The 17836-nt window shown below is 40.8% G+C and overlaps 1 pseudogene; it reads left to right on the top strand.

Moving 5' to 3' along the window:
* Positions 1-17836, top strand: part of LOC105499503 (sal-like protein 4) — an 85978-nt pseudogene that overhangs the window by 6516 nt on the left and 61626 nt on the right.

Genomic DNA, 17836 nt, shown 5'->3' with positions numbered 1-17836 from the left:
TCTCATGTTGCTCAGGCAGCTCCTGGGCTCAAGCAAACCTCCCTCCTTGGCCTCCGAAAGAGTTGGGATTCCAGGTTTGAGCCACTGCACCCAGCCTAGACATTATTTTCTATGGTGATAGGATTAGGGAGTGGAAGTGAAGGATGTTATAATGTAGGCTTTAACTTGAAAAGGGATATAATCTACTCCCTCTTTTAGGTGACTCCTCATTCTCAAAGCCAAATTTTTCAATCTTCTTTTGTAATTCCAGGAGCCAAAACAACCAAGGAAGTTCCAGTAATAATAATGATATCTTATATTTGTATAATGCTTTGTACTTTGGAAAGCAGCTCTATAATCTCATTTGACTCTCACATAAACCCAGTGAGGTGGCTTGGGAGGCATTCATTCCTTTATTTTACCGTTACGAAATCCAAGAAGATATTAAGTGTCTCGCCATATGATCTCATAACATGTAAGTGATAGAGTCCAGGTCTCCTGGATACTAGTCCAGCATATTTTACTTTACACTGCATCATCTTGAGCATTCACATTCTTTTAAAAAATTATAATAAAATTTTTAATGAATATATAATGTGTGTTCATGGTTTCAAATTTAAAAAGGTACGAAAGGATATACGGTCAAAATTAAGCCCTCTTCCTTCTTTTCTACTCTCTTAAGAATGTATTGCCCCTTCTGGATATGACCACTATTCCCTGTTTCTCATGTCTTCTTTGGTGATATTCTGGGCATTTTAAAGCATAAATGTATATTTTCCCCTTCCCCGATGGACTTAAAAAAAAATACGACAGTGGAAATACCCTAGAGAAGTGGGCTTGGAGAAGTTGGTAAGTAATCCCACTTGGGCTTTTGTTAGAAATATACCTAATCTTTGTGGCTTTGCTTTTGGGAATCTAAATGGTATATTTTAGCTTTTTTTTTTTTTTTTTTTTAGATGGAGTCTCACTGTGTCACTCAGGCTGGAGTGCATTGGAGCTATCTCAGCTCACTGAAACCTCTGCCTCCCAGGTTCAAGCAATTTTAATGTCTCAGCCTCCCAAGCAGTAGCTTGGATTACAGGTGTGCACGATCACGCCAAGATAATTTTTATATTTTTAGTAGAGACGGAGTTTTGCCTTGTTGGTTAGGCTGGTCTCGAACTCCTGGCCTCAAGGGATCTGCCTACCTTGGCCTCCCAAAAGTGCTGGGATTATAGGCATGAGCCACCATGCTTGGCCCCTAAGTCTTTCTCTTCTTCTGCCTAACATTATGCTTGAGGATCAGGAGTTTGCTTTCTGGTTCATAAAGTTATTTCCCATCTTCCTCCATAATTCGTAAACCAGGGCCATAAGGGCTTCCTCTCCTGTAAGTATCGGATATTGTTTTCTGGAACATGAAATCATCAAGATAGTACTTGAGAATTGGAAGTTGGAGAAAACCACCAAGCATAATAGAAATGTGAGTCCCTACATTCCTGGTCTTTAAATTAGCTCCTCTGATAGTGCCTCACTATTCCACAATATCACAATGCCTCAGCTCTTCGGATATGGTGTGTTATTTATGGCTCCGCTATAGGGCCAGGTTGGTTTTTCCCAATCTATCACACACCAATGCTAATACTCAGTTCATCCTACCTGAAACTCACCAAGAAAGCTCCATGCCTGAACTGGCCCACACCTTTTTCTTTTTTCTTTTTTTTTTTTTAATTTATTTATTATTATTATACTTTAAGTTGTAGGGTACATGTGCATAACGTGCAGGTTTGTTACATATGTATACTTGTGCCATGTTGGTGTGCTGCACCCATCAACTTGTCATTTACATCAGGTATAACTCCCAATGCAATCCCTCCCCCCTCCCCCCTCTCCATGACAGGCCCCTGTGTGTGATGTTCCCCTTCCTGAGTCCAAGTGATCTCATTGTTCAGTTCCCACCTATGAGTGAGAACATGCGGTGTTTGGTTTTCTGTTCTTGTGATAGATTGCTAAGAATGATGGTTTCCAGCTGCATCCATGTCCCTACAAAGGACACAAACTCATCCTTTTTGATGGCTGCATAGTATTCCATGGTGTATATGTGCCACATTTTCTTAATCCAATCTGTCACTGATGGACATTTGGGTTGATTCCAAGTCTTTGCTATTGTGAATAGTGCTGCAATAAACATACGTGTGCATGTGTCTTTATAGCAGCATAATTTATAATCCTTTGGGTATATACCCAGTAATGGGATGGCTGGGTCATATGGTACATCTAGTTCTAGATCCTTGAGGAATCGCCATACTGTTTTCCATAATGGTTGAACTAGTTTACAATCCCACCAACAGTGTAAAAGTGTTCCTATTTCTCCACATCCTCTCCAGCACCTGTTGTTTCCTGACTTTTTAATGATCGCCATTCTAACTGGGCCCACACCTTTTTCCACAAGATGAATCTGCTGGAGCTTGTACTTGGGTATCGTGTCACGGTCTAGTTGCAGACACTTCTAAGCACTGACATTTTGCAAATCAACAGTGGGGACTGGCAGTGGTGTGAGAACCACACTTTAAGCAGTCCCGTGTACAAAATGCTGTGAACGGTTCAGCCAAGTAAATGAATGCTGGCACTGGCTGCTTAATTAGGAGAATAAAGCTAGTGCTTTCATCTTATTTCTTCATAGCTTTTGATGAGGTGATGCTCTGCTATTTATTGTCCCTCTTTTTACTGTTTTTCTTTTTCTTTTCTTTTTTTTTGAGACAAGGTCTCGCTCTGTTGCCTAGGCTGCAGTGTAACAGTGTGAATACAGCTCACTCCTGCAGCCTCAACTCCTGGACTCGACTAATCTCCCACATCAGCTTCTCAATTAGCTGGGACTGCAGGTGAGCACCACCATGCCAGACTAATTTTTTTTTATTTTTTGTTTTGTAGAGACAGGGGTCTCACTACATTGCCCAGGCTGGTCTCGAACTCCTGGGCTCAAGTGATCCTCCTGCCTAGGCCTCCCAAAGCACTGGGATTATGGTCGTGAGCCACTGTGCCTGACTCATTTTACTTTTCTTCTTTTGGGATGGATTGGTGGACATTACTTGTGTCTGACTCTACCAGAACAAGAAATCCTACTACAAAGATGAAATTAAGTTGACTGTGTGTTGAAGCACACAGTTTTCACCCTTATGTGTTGCTGGAAAAAAATTCATATGTGGCAGATGGGGAAGACCAAATAGACACATAGCAAAGGAGAAATCTACACACTAAAGAGAGACACCCAGTCATTGTTCAGGCTGTGGCAGGCTCAACCTGCTGAGTACCTGTCATTCATACCAAGCCACCCTGTTGCCAACCACCAAGAAGAGAATCTGCCATTTAGTTGACAATCTGGAATCCAGTTCCTGGGGACTTAGTCTCTAGGTTATTCCATTATAAAAGTGACATCTGTAACCGAAATTTCTTTCCCATGGGTCAGTGAAAGAATTTCCAGAAATACTGTTGATAATTTCTGAGCATCATTAACCGATCCATGGATCCCAGAGACTTTTTTGCTCTGTGAGGAAGAAAGTCCCTGTGATACTTTATGGTAAGCTTGGACCACTTAGGCTATGCAAGAGACTCTGACACCCAGCTCCCTACTACGGTGAATGTTGCTGCACATTGTTGCAAATTTCCTTCTTCTCCATCAGTACATAGGGATAAGCTGAAAACCTCATCAGAATTAACAGGGAGACGGGAACTGCTTTTCATGAAAGGCCAAGAAGAGAAAGCTCTCAAAGTACTGAGTATTGTCCAGTCCAGATCACCGGCTGCTTGTAAAAAATGCAGATACCAGAGCCACTGAATCAAAATCTCTAGAGGTGGGATTGTGGAATCTAAAATGTTAACAACCTCCCTGTGGAGTCTTAAGCACGCTAAAGTTTAATAACCACTAGTTTAGGGGTCCTCATTTTAACTTAATCCTTAGCATCTGCCTACACACTTCCAGGTGCTTCTCCAGACTCCATCATCCCCAGTGTGTTAAAATGGAGGAATCTGTGTCAAAATAACGCTAGCAGCAATGAAGAGGCCTCATCTTCCCAATTGTCTGAAGTGTCCCCTCTGAAGCTGTCATTGTTGCTGATGGCTCCCAGTTCTGGCTCCCCTTGCTGTCTGCTTTCTCACCTGCATGGCGCAGCTTTGCCCCTAGCCCAGGCTACCAGAACTTTCTTGTGAGTGCATCACTGGCTGGGTTGCTGGCAGCATGTAATAGCTCAGATTTGGTGGTCTGACAGACTTGGGGTAGATCCTGCCTCTTTTGCTTGCCAAGTGACTCTTGCTGGTTAAATTCTCAGGCTCAGGTTCCTTATTTCTAAAAGAGAAAATGGTTTATACCTTAACGGATTGTGTTAAGATTTAATAAGATAATTCATGTGTCTAACATATAATGAACACTCAGTACATTTTAGGTGTCATGATATTAATATTACATATGAAACCACAGCATTTGTCATGATTCTTGCCAACATCCCTAGATACAGGACTCTATCTTTGAGCTTGAGCCTCAGTTCAGGTGGTGACCTCTCAGCTCAGTCCAAGGGCAGAGCAGTTCTTGCCACATGGACATTGCCTGACTTGGTTAGAACACCGCTCATGGATACACAAGTCCACTGATTATTCAACTGGCTGCTCAACATCTTTTGTCTGGAGCTCCTAAAGGATGCTCAAACTCAAATGTCCAACGGTAAGCTTGGCATCTTCCTCTCCCAGGCTGTCCCCTGTCAGCTTTCCTTTCTTGGAGAAGAGTACCATGGTTTCCATGGTTGCATAAAACAAAAAATCTGGAAATCATCCTTGACAACACTTTGGAATCTATCACCAAGGCCAATCAGCTATACTTTATAAATTTATCTCCAACCCATTTCTCTCATGTCCACTGCCACTGCTCTGATTCAAGTGGTTGTATATATGTATTTTTAAACATATATATATCTTTTAAAACACACACATATATACATATGTTTTTTTTTAAACTGGGCCACCAGTTTAAAAATCTAGTTAAAAATCTCTTAACTAGTTTTCTGATCTCACTAGTATACCCTGTGCCATACAGAATAATTAAAACACGAATCTAATTATAGCACTATCCACCCCTCTCTAGTCATTTATTCTAGCAAATTCTTTTTGATATTTATTTTGCTTGACAGGCTTGACAAATATATTAGTTGATATTATATTGCATATTTTTTGTTTATGGCCTGGCTTTCCCACTGGAATATAAGCTCCATGAGGGCAGGAACTTTGTTTTATTCACTATAGATGAGTGCCTGGTGCTGGCAGGCATGCAATGAGCATTTGTTCCATGAAAGGTCTTACTCCCTTTCCATGCTTTCCCACTGGTTTCAGGATACAGAGCAAATGTGTAGCACAACCCATGAGGCCCTGTACACACTGGCCCATATAATCTCTCTAGCTTTAGCTCCTCTCCTCTTCTCATGCTTGACCTTTCTTGAATAGGTTAGGCCTCCCCTGTGCTTCAGGGCCTTTGCACATGCTGCTCACTCTGCCAGGAAACCTGCCTAACAAATACTTCTCAATTGCATCTTAGCTTTGTGGGGATGTCTATACCAGCCTTTTCAACCCTGTAATTTTTTTGTAGCACTCATCACAGTATGCAATTATATACCTGTTTCATGGATTATTTAATTAATATCTCTGTTCTGGTAGAACAGAGATTGGCAAACTATGGCCATATGCCATACTGGGCATCCCATCTACTTTGTATGATCTGCAAATATATCTATGCTTGTTCATCTATGGATTGTCTGTGGATGCTTTCATGTTACAGTGGCAGAGTATGTGACCTCATGGACTGCAAAGCTTAGATATTTACTATCTGGCTCTTTATAGAAAAATTATGCTGACTCTTCTCTAGATTGTAAACTCCAGGAGAGCAGGGGATATTTCTGTTTTATTCATTAGAGCACATATGATGTGTTCCATAAATGTTACAGAGATGAACAAATGATTTCGAGTAGGCCAACATTATTTTCCTACTGCTTCTCTAGAAAGTAATAATAACCTCCATTACAGGTATATTCCTAAACTTTTGATAATTGGCTCACATTAGTAATTGCAAAAGGTAAAATTATGACTCTCAGGCATTCATTGTGATTAATATTGCTTAAATGTGATGAATTGTGGGGCTGGGTGTAGTGCATGTTCCACAGTGGCTAGTGCGATGGGTATATGAGCAGAACTGTGAACAGTATTTACATATAGAGATCAACCAAAGACAATAGAATAAATATCTATTGTCATTTATTTATAATGAAAGTATCATATAACTTTAAGAGAAATGTTTTAGGTAAAGTAGAAGTGAGTGAATGAGAGGCAAAGGAAAGATCTGAATACTTAAAATTCTATCCCATTAGTTCTTTGCTTACCTTGCTCTGTGACACTGAACTCTTCAGTAATGGCTCCAGGCTATAGAAAACATCACTTATTGGAAAATAAAGTATCCAATGACCAAATACTAGAAAGCTTTTTGGGTCAAACTAATGTTTTTTTTTTGTTTTTTTTTTTTTTTTTTCTTTTCTTTCTTTTTCTATCTATTTTTATAGACAGCAATGGCATCTAGTAAATTCTACTTGGGTGATTTCCTGGGATTACATAGAATAGTATATTTGATGTTCATTTTACCAATTAGAATACAGTGGGCTGCAAGTAACACAATATCTTTATTCAAGTGGAGTGCTTTGATAAAGACAGGTATGGCTTCACAAATGAGAAGTTCAGAGGTGAGGCAGCTCTAGGCATGGGGCATTTGCTTATTAAACAAATACATCCACTATGAGCCAGGCGTTGTTTTAGGAGCTAGAAACATGGAAATAGATAAAACTGACAAAAATCTCTGCTTTCTCAGAGATTATATTCTAGTGGGGTGAGGGAAGATCATTACTGGCCTCACTAGGCCATTGGAAGACTTTGGGTTTTACTCTGAGTGAAATTGGGAGCCACTGAAGGGCTTTGAGTGGATGATGAACATAATAAACTGATTTAGTTTTTAGGAGGCAAACTGGCAAGAGTAGAAGTGGGGATCTCTTGGCTAGTCATATGGCTATTGCAACAATTTAGGTGAGAGACAACCAGGGCTCCGACCAGGGTGGGAGTGGTGGAAGTGGGAGGAGGTAGTTGGAATCCACATACTTCAAGATAAAATATACTCACATTTCAAGGGCTAGAGATGACCCTATGGCTTTGAGGATTGTGAAATGAGCCTGGAAGAAACGTTTGGCAATGAAAATCTTTGTAGGCATAGAAAGGTTTTCATTAAAACAACAATAACAACAACAGAAACATGAAAAAGAGACTCAAATTCTACAAACCACTGAAGGGTGTTTGTGTAAGTTATCAACTTACTGCTTCTCCGTTCCATATGAGTCCTTCATTACCTGCTCTGAGATAATGAACCTGGACCCTGTTTAGCATTTCTCCTCTGCAGCAAACATGATAATGTTGAGCTTTGTTAACAGACAGCTCTGGAGGGGCATTGCTGGAGGAAGGGGGTTTCTCTTGCTGGTTCCAGTACACTTGGCTCATGAGGCTTCCACCCTGACAATGGCTGATGAGTATTGATACTGTGTGCCTGAAATGACATTTTGGCAAGCTTGTCTGACATAAGGACCATAGGCAGCATGGTGGATGATAAGGTAATGTCCATTCTACTCCTAATGATTAGAATATGCCACAAAACAACCGTATGTTTACCTTATTTGGCTCAGTCATGATGATGATCTGATGCTATGACCCCCTGGCCCACATCAAATGGTCTCTACCCCAGTCCTAGCCTTTTCTTGTTGTTCAGAATGAACGCCGACTGTATTTCCTCTGCCCTTTTCTCAGAACAAACAGAGGGCAAATGAGCAGGTATTCGCAGTGGTGATTGTGGATTTAAAAATATTTATTCTCTTTTACTCTTTTGTGTTACATTTTCTGCAACACATACACATTACTTTTGTTATAAGAAAATAAGAAAGTTGTTTTCATTTTTTTAATAAAGAAAAGAAATGTATTTTTTTACCGTTTTGGAGGCTGGAAATTCCAGGGTCAAGGGGCTGCATCTGGAGGGTCTCCTGCTGGTGGGGACCTTCTGAAGGGTCCTAAGATGGTGCAGCACATCACGTGGTGAGACGACTTACGAGAGGCAGCCACACTGGCTTTACAGCGGACTCATCTTCTTGATACCCAGCCCACTCCTGTGATAACCCATTCACACGTCAACCCACTAATCCATTAATTCATGAATGGATCAATCAACCGGTGAAGGCAGAGTCCACATAACCCAGTCACCTCCCGAGTGTTCCAGCTCTCAACACTGCCGCATTGCAGATCAAGCCTCCAACACAAGAACTTTTGGGGGACACATTATTTATTTAAAAAATATTTTTATTTTTATTTTCGTTTCAGAGGTACATGGTCAGGTTTGCTGCATGGGTAAACTCGTGACTCAGGGGTTTGTGATGAAATAATCTGTACAGAAAGTTATTTTTAGTTAAAAAATGTGTAGCAACTCTTCCTTTTCTACAATGAAAAACAATGGCATGCATTCCTGATTCTTTTTTTATTTTTTTGAGACGGAATCTCACTTGGCTAGAATGCAGTGGTGTGATCTCGGTTCACAGCAACAACCTCCACCTCCTGGGTTCAAGCAGTCCTCCTGCCTCAGCCTCCTGAGTAGCTGGGACTACAGGCAAGCAGCACCACATCAGGCTAATGTTTGTAATTTTAGTAGAGACAAGGTATCGCCATGTTGGTCAGGCTGAGCTCGAACTCCTGACCTCAGGTGATCTGCCTGCCTTGGTCTCCCAAAGTGCTGGGATTACAGGTGTGAGCCACTGCACACCTGGCTGCATTCCTGATTCTTTTTTTTTTTTTTCTGAGACGGAATCTGGCTCTGTTGCCCTCCTGATTCTTTATGTTACAATTTCCATAACACAGAAATAATTTGGAGATAATGTCATTTAGCTACGATTAGGGAAGGGAAAACTTTTTGAGCTCTCTAAAGGAGGTAAATCTTATTTTTATAATTTTGCCTTGTTTTATTTTCATTGCCATATGCACAGCTCCAGGGAAAAGTTATCTTTTTTGGACATTTGAACTTCCTGAATACAGCCTAGTTAGAATAAACAGCTTTCATTGTTAGAGGGACCTCAGGGACTAAGTGTTACTGAGAATTTGAATATGTCCTCCAGTTTGGAAGACAGGCTATAATAAGGACATGCCTACAGTCGTCTTGGGACCTCATTTGCAACTCTTTCCTAGCATACTTGCAGTTTGGACAGGGCTCATGTGCCAAGGTGTAGGATGAAAGATAACCAGATCCAAAATAAACCAGGCAGTAGGACAAGTTTTGAATTTTAATGCGTATTAAAAATGTTGCCCTGTCCTGGGGCTGCATTTCAAAGAGAGATTTAAAGATAAATGTAGGTATTTGAATGTTGCTACAGTGCAATGAAGGTTGACAACAGCTGCGCTGGACACAGCTACTTAGAGACTCAATCACCATGAGTTTAGTTCTGAATTCGTGGAATGCAGGGGTTAAGAGCATGGATTCTGAAACTAAGCTGCCTGGATTTGACTCTGTCACTTACCAGCTGAGTGACTTTGGGAAAGCTACTTACCTTATCTGTGCCTATTTCTTCTTCTGTAAGTTAGAAATAGTAATAGACTCTAACTATCCAGTTAGGAGGATTATTCTTTGGTGAACTTGGTGGATGAAGAATTGCTGGGGACTACAATACAGCAGAGGTTCTTTGGCTAAACTGGCAGTCATTCTCCATCCCTTTTTTTCCTCAAGCTTTTCACCACAGAGGCAAGACAAGCTAACATTTGCTCATTTGTTTGCCCTTGCAGATGGTGATGGCTATTTATACAGTTAGCCAATGAAACATAAGTGAAACTCTCCCCAGAAAAGGGACAGTTGCAAGCTGCACTGCTTGCTCCTCTGCTTGTCTTGAACATGATGTGATGTCTGGAACTATGGCAGGCAATTATTAACCATGAGGTGACAAGCAAACAAGAAGCCAAGGTAGTCTCAGAGATGCCAATCCTAACATCCATGAACTGCTGAACCAGTGCTAAAACCTAAATATTACAGACTTCTTGCTTCAGCAGCTCAGGCTTTCTGTTACTTACAGCAGAAAACATTCTTCTTAACTGATATGTATGGTAGATACTCCAGAGTTACCACTCTTTTTGTCCTAGTCCTGTGTTTCTCAAAATGTGGTTTTTAGGACACCTCCCTTAAAATCACTTTGGGCTCCCGCCAGTGATTCAGAAATCTCTGGGAGTGGGGTCTTTGAATCTGTATGTGAAAGAAGTTCCCTAGGTGATCCTGATGCACGTTCCAATTTGAGAAGTCTTAATTGGGTGTTGGCTTACCGAGTTCATTTTTGTCAGGCAATCATTGAACATTTACTATGGGCTAAGCACTGCATTAGGCATTGTGAATGACAAGATGAATAAAATCACCTTGCTCTTGAGGGGCTTACATTCTCGTGGCAATTTCAGTACAAGGTGGTAATTGCTTTAAAAATAAAAAAAGGTTAGCGAAGCAGTAGGCCAGTCTGAGAGATCAAGAAACTCTACCTGGAAGGGAAGGCTATTTAAAGTCCACAGTTTCAATCAAATGGATGTTTTTATCCTGCTAATTTGACTCCATAGATGTTCCTTTTCTGTATTTGTGAATGTAAACTTTTAAACAGCATTACACCAATTTTCATAACATTTCATGACCACATATTGTGTGGAGCTAATTCTGTAAAGCTACCTCAACACCTTAATCAATTTTATCTTCTGGGCAGTTAAAATTATCCATTATTTTCAATTTTCATTATGATTTTACCAACATTATTTTTCATGGAAAATTCACAAGGACAATTTTCCAGTTTATAGTTACTGTCATATTGCTTCATTTTGTGGTTATTATGACAACTAAGCCCAATTTGCCCAATTAAAATGTTACAGATCCAAATTCAGTGCAGAAGGACTTGTCTGTCAACTGTTTACCATATGAAGTTTTAGTTGTGGCTAGTTTCATATTCTTTTGATGAATATTTCCCCATGACAATTTTTAGTTATTGAGAAAATGTGATTCTTCAATCAAGCTTAAAAATAAATCTGTTAAAAATTCTCTATGCACATTTTTAGTTTGTCAGTTATGTTGAGTTTACTATTTCTAGTGGTAATATTTATTACAAATTTAATGCAAATTAAGAGTTTATATGATATTTTTCTCAGCTAATCCAGGAGGACACTGGAGCAATACTTCTCACCTATTTCAAGGTTGACCTGTTAGGCTGATTGGCCTATTATTTTGAGAATCCAATCATTCTATTCGTTTTGAATGACTTTATGTGCTGGATACCAAAGGTCCAGACTTGGTGGAGAGAAGAGAAACTGGTAATGCCAAAATGGTGTGGGTATTGAAGCAAGTGGGTTGGGAGTGGAGAAGTGTTTTGCATGGTTCAAGCCCCTGGAAGTGGATGGGCAGTGGATACAGAAGCGAGTTTGCTGTGACATTGTGGTTACAATGAGAAGCAAGTGCAGAGAGTAAGGATTGTACCTTGAAGAAGCCTGACTGAGAAGAGGAGGGGAAATACACACAAGAGCTAGAGGTTTGAAACTTTTTAGGATGGTGCGGATTTGACATGTTTGTGGGCTAGCAGGAAAGCATCAGTTGGGAGAAAAGATGAAAATGCAGGAAAAGGAGATTACCAACAAAACAGTACCAATGAAGAAAAATGAAGGAACAAGAGCAAGTGCTCAGGTGGAGAGCTAGCTTTGAGTTGTAGGAAAGGAGATTAAAATTGTTGCAGGTGTAGGTAAAATATTCTTAATGTTCTCAGTGAGCCAGGAGGCAGAAGTGGCCTGCTGAGTGGGCTTAGTTGAAGCTGGGTTAGTAATGGGCTTGACAACTCTTGCTTTTGGTTTGCCCTGCAGGTTTTCCCATCTCCCTTCTGGTAATGACATCATCTTTCATTTGGGGAGCTCTCCCTGTGGATCACAGGATTTGGCATGTAACCCAAACTGGGTTATTTACTGAATGGTGGAAGCCTGCTGTAAGAGTAAGTGAATAGAATAAGAAGGTTAATTTGGGTCCTACTAGATTTAAGATGTCTATTACACATCCAAAAGGAAATGTTAAGTAGGCAGTTGGATATATAAGTTCAGAGCTCAGGGGACAGGTTAGACATCATCTGAGGAAATGGCATGACCTAGAACTGGATGAGATCATCTATGGGGTTAGTCTCTGTTAGTTGGAGAGAGGGCCATACAAGAAGTCCTGGGGAGTTCAAGGCTGCAGTGAACTGTGCGCCACTACACTCCAGCTTGGGTAACAGAACCAGATGCTGTCTCTAATAAATAAATACAATTTAAAATGAAGGAAAAAAGAAGTCCTGGTGCATCATTCAGCACTCAAAGATGAGGAAGAGGAGAAAAATGTTCTGAGCTAGGAATAAACCTGGAGAGTAGGCTGGGTGTGGAGGCTCACTCCTGCAATCCCAACACTTTGAGGGGTCAAGGTGGTAGGCTTGCTTGAGCCCAGGAGTTAGAGACCAGCCTGGACAACATAACGAGAACTCGTCTCTACAAAACACAAACAAAAAGTTAGCAGGGCACAGTGATGTGTGTTTATAGTCCCGGCTACTCAGCTACTCTGGAGGCTGAGCTGTGAGGTTTGCTTCTGCCCGGGAGATTAAAGCTGCAGTGAGCTGGATAGCACCACTGTACTCCAGCGTGGGTGGCAGTGTGAGACCCTGTCTCAGTGAAAAACAAACAAAATCGCCTGGAGAATATGGATTTTATTGAAGGCATGTGAAGAAAGCAAAGAGGGAGGTCAAGGGGAGAGGATAGCTTGAAGCCAGGACTTTGAGACCAGCCTGGGTAATATAGCAAGACCCCCATCTCTAAAAAAAAAAAAAAAAAAAAAAGAAAAATTAGCTCAGTATGGTGGCACATGGCTGGGATCCTAGCTACTTCGGAGGCTGAGATGAGAGGATCCCCCCAGAAGTTGGAAGTTACAGTGAGCAGATTGTGCCACGCCTCTGTACTCCCGCCTGGTGGAGGGATCAACTGTGAAAATGATGCTGGAGGTCAAGTGAATTGAGGGCTGCATTAATGATTGGATTTGGCAAGGTGGAAGTCATTGGCTTCAATAAGAGCAATTTTAGTGGAGAGGTGGAAATTAAAAGCCTCCTTAGAGTGGGTTGAGAGAGGGAGAGAGTGGGTTGAACAAGAGGAGGCAGGAAGCATAGTAATCCTTCGAGGAGTTTTGTTCTAAAGGGGAGCAGAGAAATGGAGCAGTGATTGGAAGAGGAATGAAAACAAGGGAGAGGTTTTGTTTTGTTTTGCTTTTTAATAAGGAGGTATTACAGCATGTATATATGCTGCTGGGAAAGATCTCATAGAAAGGGGGAAAATTGAAGATGTAGGGCAGAGAGGGAATAACTGTTACAGCAAAGTAAGGATGGAATCAGTATCAAGTGGAGAGTTTGGGCTTAGGTAGGATTATGTATGGTTTATTTTTTGTCATTGGGATGTATTACAATATACAGTATAGTTGAAGCCAAGTTGGCAAAACTGCTGATAAGAAAATGAGGCCATTTCATATTAATTGCTTTTAGTTTCTTAGTGAAATAAGAAATAAGATCACTGGCTGTGGGATTAGCTGTGGTGCTTTCCTAGGGTAAGGGAGACAATCAGTTTGGATAATGTGAGGAGTGTAAATAGACCACTGGATTTGGAAAAGTGCAGGTCACTGGTGACTTTGGCTAGGGCCTTCTCTGAGGCAGTTTGTAGGGGTGACGTGGGTAGTGTTGAGGCTGGGGAAGGAACTATCCCTCCAGGAGCAGGGGTTCTGTGCACCTCTCTAATATGCTGATGGCAGAACTAAGGCTGGAGGAGGGGGCAGGTGCTGGTGGTGACAGCAGTGGTTGAGGATATTACCAACGAGAGAAATTGGCAGAGGAGAGTTCTTAAGTTGTAACATGTAAGTCTGGTACTTTGCATACCTACTTGGAAGAAGGCAGACTCTAGAAGGGGAGAATAGCGCTGATACTCAGAGGGTTGCTAAGGCAAGCAATGGAGAGAGTGAGTTTTGGGGGCCTCACTTGAACTGCTGGATCCAGTGGAACCCTAGCTTCATCCTTCCATTAATTTCAAGCTGTGGGAATAAAGACTACTCAAATGAGAACAAGCAAAGACTATTTGTTCAGTGCTTGCAAAGGAGTCAGCTACCATGATTTGTGTTTGGCAGAGACCCAGAGGCAGGCAGATGAGAGGGAAAGCTTTACAGTGGAAAAATGAGGAGGCTTCAGGTATGCCCTGATTGGAAGTTGCTGGCATGGGGAAACTGGAGGCAGGCTAACCGAAGTGGGGGCATCCTTTGTGGTTGGCTAGGGGAACATATATACATACATATATTTTTTTCCTGGTTGGTTCTAAGTTGGAAGCATGGTCAAAGAAGGAAAGCTGGAATTTATTGACTAAATATTAATGTTTTGGGCTGATTGCTGCAGAGGTTGTGGTTTGGCTTTCTAGGATGGTTGCTGCAGAGGTTGTAAATCAGAGTTCATCTTTTATGTATGATCTGTTTGTATATTCAATCTCTCATGCCTGTATGTTCTTTTTTTCTGCTTAAATTACTCTGTGTGTTGAGTATTTGTTGTTTGCAATGGAAGGAGTCCTGTCCTTCAATATAGAGACAGAGTTTGAGCATAATTTGAAAATGAGTCTGCAGATGGAAGCCTGGGTGAGTAAGCAAAATAAACCCCATAGAGGATAATCAGCACATTTGAACACCTACTTTCTGCCAGAACCCTACATAAACCATCTCATTTAATTCTCAACAACTTATAGTTTAAACCTCTTCGCTTTCAGATGGAGAAAGGGACTCACAGTGGGCAAGTACGTTGCCTCATGTGGCAAAGACAAGGATTCAGTCTTGTGTTGTGAGGTTGAGTATCTGTTCTCAGGTTGTGCTACTTCGGATCAAACAGGAAATGGATTTTCCTCCTTCAAGGTCACCCACGACACCTACATATTATCTTTATGTTTACTGCATTCTAAATACAGGGTCCCCACGAACATGTGTTAACACATCCCTGTGGCTGATTCACTGGACTGATGTCTATTTTGTGATTGTGCCTTTTTAAAGAACAGTTGTGATTTGGATGAAAACTTAATTTCGAATCCAGATATTTTCTAATCCTCATAATATTATTTTGAAAATCACATAGTGTTCAAAAATGAGTTATTGATGTTAACAAAGATTATGATGGATAATTAATTCTGCTATGCAAGTTGATCAATAAAACTCACATCTCGTGGCCCAAAACAGACCATGTCTTGATGTTAGTAGGTATATATTAAAATAAATAAACAATAAGAAAACAAATGATCTCTGTGTTACTGAAGGAATGTTTGGTGGGAAAGTTATTTTCAAAGGTCCAGAAAAAGTCGATGGGATGTTGGGGCTTATGCCTATAATCCCAGCAGTTTGGGAGGCCGAGGCAGGCAGATAGCTTGAGCCTGGAGTTTGAGACAAGCCTGGCAACATAGTGAGATCTCATCTCTACGAAAAAGAAGCAAAATTAGCCGGGTGTGGTGGTGCATGCCAGTAGTCTCAGCTACTCAGGAGGCTGAGGTGGGAGGATCGCCTGAGCCCAGGAAGCAGAGGCTACCGTGAGCCAAAATTGTGCCACTGCACTCCAGCCTGGGTGACCCTGTCTCAAAAAAAAAAAAAAAAAAAAAAAAAAAATGTACGTCCCTTGGGATGGCTGTGGGGTAGTGAGAGAAACAATATGAGAGTGGGAGAGTTCAGTAGAACCAATTAGAAATTGCTTCGTCTGATTGGAGGGTCCCTCTCTCCACTAGGGGTAGATTGCATTGCCTTCGCCAAAAAAGAATCTGTTTTTTCACCCTCTAAGGATGGCTAGGAAAGTTCACTGCTTTCTGGATCCGGATGGAATAAGTAAAACAAATTCACCTTTCCTCTTATGTAAGATCCCTGTTCAGAACTCAATTTTTCACTTATTTAATATTTCCCGCTTTCTATCATTCTCCCTTAAAAACTTGTTGCAAAGCTAACATGCTTATTATGTGCAGGTGATAAAATTATTGATGTCCCTAATGAGGCATTCTTAGTCTGTAAGACATACAGGACATTTCTTTTAAGATTTGCATGCATGGTAGACTTTAGTCGTTTGGCATATCAAAACATTATAGGAGGGGGAGAAAAGACGCACCTGGATGGTTATAATCATTTGCAGGGTGGTCCAGATTCTCAGACCTTGTGAATTTGTTGTGGTCTACCATGTGTGAATTTGGTTAGCACCTCATTAATTTATTAAAGCCAAAGAACAAAAAAAAATAAAATAATGGCTGTGTTCCCGGAAAAATTTTCCACAGATGGCTAAGTGAGTCTAGTAAACAAAATAAAACAAAACAAAATCAAGGGTATCATTTGGCTTGTCTGTTGATAATAGCCTGTAAAATTTTATATTTCCTCTTTAATGCTTTGGAGATAGAATGAATAACCAGCCAATGTTTCAGCAGTACTCAGTACTGGTTTTAGCAGTCGTCAAAGTATCCGTTTTGTGATAATGGACAACCAGGAGCCTTTACTGGGTTTTGTCTGCTGAAAGCCATAGTGGCTTCTTTTGGGGATATTTTACCTGATACCATCTGGGTAGAAGTGATTTCAAGTGGTGACATGTAAGCTTCCGTGTAAAGGGTAAATATTGATATTTTTCTTTTTCTTTTTTTTTTTGAGACGGAGTCTCACTCTGTCTCCCAGGCTGGAGTGCAGTGGCTGGATCTCGGCTCACTGCAAGCTCCGCCTCCCGGGTTTACGCCATTCTCCTGCTTCAGCCTCCCGAGTAGCTGGAACTACAGGCGCCCCCCACCTCGCCCGGCTAGTTTTTTTGTATTTTTTGATAGAGACAGGATTTCACCCTGTTAGCCGGGATGGTCTCGATCTCCTGACCTCGTGATCTGCCCGTCTCGGCCTCCCAAAGTGCTGGGATTACAGGCTTGAGCCACCACGCCCGGCCGATATTTTTCTTGCAGTGAACAACTTAGTGGCTTGTTTTAAAAATTATGAATATTTTGTACATATAAGAAAATATTGATAATATAAAGACTAGCAAAATAGCACTCATGTATTCAATATTCAGCATAAAAACTAGAACATTACTGATAAGAATTAACCCCTTCCATGTCAGTCTTTCACCCCAATCTCATTTCTTTTCCATTCCACACACCTCCCCAGGAAACCACTATCCTCAATTCTGTATTTATCATTCCATTGATTATGTTTTTCCACACACGTATAATTTGTAAACAATATATTATTTAGTTTTGCATTTAAAAAGTTTTATACAACAATATCTATGTTCTATAATTTTCTTTTCCACCTCTCAATATAATATTTGTCAGATGGTGTTTGTTGATCATTCCGGGACGTGTACATCAAGGGCTATGAATTCCATGGAGAGGACCAGAAGCAGATACACAGATGACTGAAGTTTCAGAAAACAGAATCTGGGCGAAAAGAATAAAGGTACTAGACTGATATATGTGCAAACTAAAAGGTGGTTGGCAAAATATGTGTGTGTGTGTGTGTGTGTGTGTCTATACATAACAAGTGCTTTTATAATGGATTTTTTTTTTAGTTTTAAAATGATTTTACTCTTGATCTGTATTAAATCAAGTCAATTCATATGGTACCCTTGCAAATACTCTCTCTCAAGTAATATTCAAGACTATAGTTCTTCTGAATCATGCTCAAGAAGCTGATGATATGCATTTTGGCAGTTTCCAAGAAACAGTGGTCAAACTATAATAA

Source organism: Macaca nemestrina, chromosome 6, assembly GCF_043159975.1.
Source record: "Macaca nemestrina isolate mMacNem1 chromosome 6, mMacNem.hap1, whole genome shotgun sequence".
NCBI classification, from domain to species: domain Eukaryota; kingdom Metazoa; phylum Chordata; class Mammalia; order Primates; family Cercopithecidae; genus Macaca; species Macaca nemestrina.
The sequence above is the reverse complement of the archived record's forward strand: the minus strand, read 5'-3'. Positions and strand labels throughout refer to the sequence as shown.